Below are 2,500 nucleotides of genomic sequence, written 5' to 3'. Positions count from 1 at the left end.
GTGACTCAGGCATCCGCGTACTGCCACCACTATCCACCCCCCCCCCCCTCTCTCTCTCTTCCCCCTTTCCCACAATACCAAATTTAACCAACTTTATTGCTTAACCTAACTGTGGCTGTACCAGATTATCGCTTAACCTAACTGTGGCTGTACCAGATTATCGCTTAACCTAACTGTGGCTGTACCAGATTATCGCTTAACCTAACTGTGGCTGTACCAGATTATCGCTTAACCTAACTGTGGCTGTACCAGATTATCGCTTAACCTAACTGTGGCTGTACCAGATTATCGCTTAACCTAACTGTGGCTGTACCAGATTATCGCTTAACCTAACTGTGGCTGTACCAGATTATCGCTTAACCTAACTGTGGCTGTACCAGATTATCGCTTAAACTAACTGTGGCTGTACCAGATCATCGCTTAACCTAACTGTGGCTGTACCAGATCATCGCTTAACCTAACTGTGGCTGTACCAGATTATCGCTTAACCTAACTCAATTTGTCCCTTAACCTAACTCAATTTGTCCCTTAAACCTAACTCAAGTTGTCCCTTAACCTAACTCAAGTTGTCCCTTAACCTAACTCAAGTTGTCCCTTAACCTAACTCAAGTTGTCCCTTAACCTAACTCAAGTTGTCCCTTAACCTAACTCAAGTTGTCCCTTAACCTAACTCAAGTTGTCCCTTAACCTAACTCAAGTTGTCCCTTAACCTAACTCAAGTTGTCCCTTAACCTAACTCAAGTTGTCCCTTAACCTAACTCAAGTTGTCCCTTAACCTAACTCAAGTTGTCCCTTAACCTACTCAAGTTGTCCCTTAACCTAACTCAAGTTGTCCCTTAACCTAACTCAAGTTGTCCCTTAACCTAACTCAAGTTGTCCCTTAACCTAACTCAAGTTGTCCCTTAACCTAACTCAAGTTGTCCCTTAACCTAACTCAAGTTGTCCCTTAACCTAACCCACGTTGTCCCTTAACCTAACCCACGTTGTCCCTTAACCTAACCCACGTTGTCCCTTAACCTAACCCACGTTGTCCCTTAACCTAACCCACGTTGTCCCTTAACCTAACCCACGTTGTCCCTTAACCTAACCCACGTTGTCCCTTAACCTAACCCACGTTGTCCCTTAACCTAACCCACGTTGTCCCTTAACCTAACCCACGTTGTCCCTTAACCTAACCCACGTTGTCCCTTACCTAACCCACGTTGTCCCTTAACCTAACCCACGTTGTCCCTTAACCTAACACCACGTTGTCCCTTAACCTAACCCACGTTGTCCCTTTGCCTAACATAGTTCACTGCTCGGAATCTCTGGTGTCGTTGTTATCCTCATGTAGATGTCTTGCGAGTGTTGCTTACTTTCCACATATTCCCGCTATCCACTGTCAATGTACTGCAATAGGACTATATCGCCCCCCCCCCCCTCTGTCCCCCTCTTTGTGTCTCTGTCCTCTCAAGCTGGTCGGTCTGGCGTGTGAGTGTTAAATGAGCCTCGCAGCTGTTCAGTTGCATTCAGATGTCGACGCCCTCAGTGTACGTCGTGGTATGGTCTGTGTCCCATTGTCCGCTGATGTCGTACGCGTAACCCACACGCTGTACCGATCATCGGTAGTTACGTACAGAGTGAAGTAGTGTGATACGTGTGACTGTACGCTGGCTGTGCCCAACGGTGTCGAATCTCAATTTCCATATGTTGTGCTCGATGCTACTTGTCTCGTCTCCCAATAACAGCTAAGGTTGCAACACGCGATCTAGTGTAGAGGCGTGTGGGAGGAACGTACGAACGCATTGTATGTCACCCTGGGTCGCTGGGGGTGGTGGTGCGGTGAGTCAGGTCAGGTCAGGTCAGGTCAGGTCAGCGTGAGCCGTCTGATGTAGTGACGCGTGTATTCCGACTTTGTCGTATTGCCTCACACAAAGTGCTACCCTGGTGGACCCGCGTTCCATATCTGGGACATGCCGCAGATGCCGGTTGACAGTGGATCGCGGAAGGGACAATCTGTCTCGCGTGTGTCCACGTGTTCTCTTCTGCACATGTCGCAGTGTGTATGTGGTCTGATGTAGCGTGTCGTGACACATGACATCCTGGCATGCAAGAATTGTTGAATTCGCAAATGTAGGTGGACATCTACGTTTACTGCCCAAGATACGCAAATGAACTGGAAATCCGTTGTTGAGCGGTTGTTCACGCTGGAGGTGAATCTGTGATGGCGACGATCGGTACAGCTATTAACCGGTTGTTTCAGCGGTACCCGCCACATCCACACACGTGACTAGGCCCATGTGGGTATGAAGCGATACGCGGCGGTGGCTTGGTGGGACTGTTCCCGGCCGGTGAAGGGGGGCCGCCCGGCGTGTTGGCCGCGCGCTGCGTGGGCGCACGCGCAACAGCCGGCTGGTGGGGGGCGCCGAGTGGCAGGAGCGCCAGCCGACGGGCCCGGCAGGCGGCGCAGCTACGCTGCGGCGCACCCTGCACGCGGCGCCTGGCGGCCAAAGTTGGTTCA

The sequence above is a fragment of the Schistocerca gregaria genome, unplaced genomic scaffold (assembly GCF_023897955.1).
Source record: "Schistocerca gregaria isolate iqSchGreg1 unplaced genomic scaffold, iqSchGreg1.2 ptg000705l, whole genome shotgun sequence".
Classification (NCBI taxonomy): Eukaryota; Metazoa; Arthropoda; class Insecta; order Orthoptera; family Acrididae; genus Schistocerca; species Schistocerca gregaria.
This window is presented reverse-complemented; position numbering follows the sequence as displayed.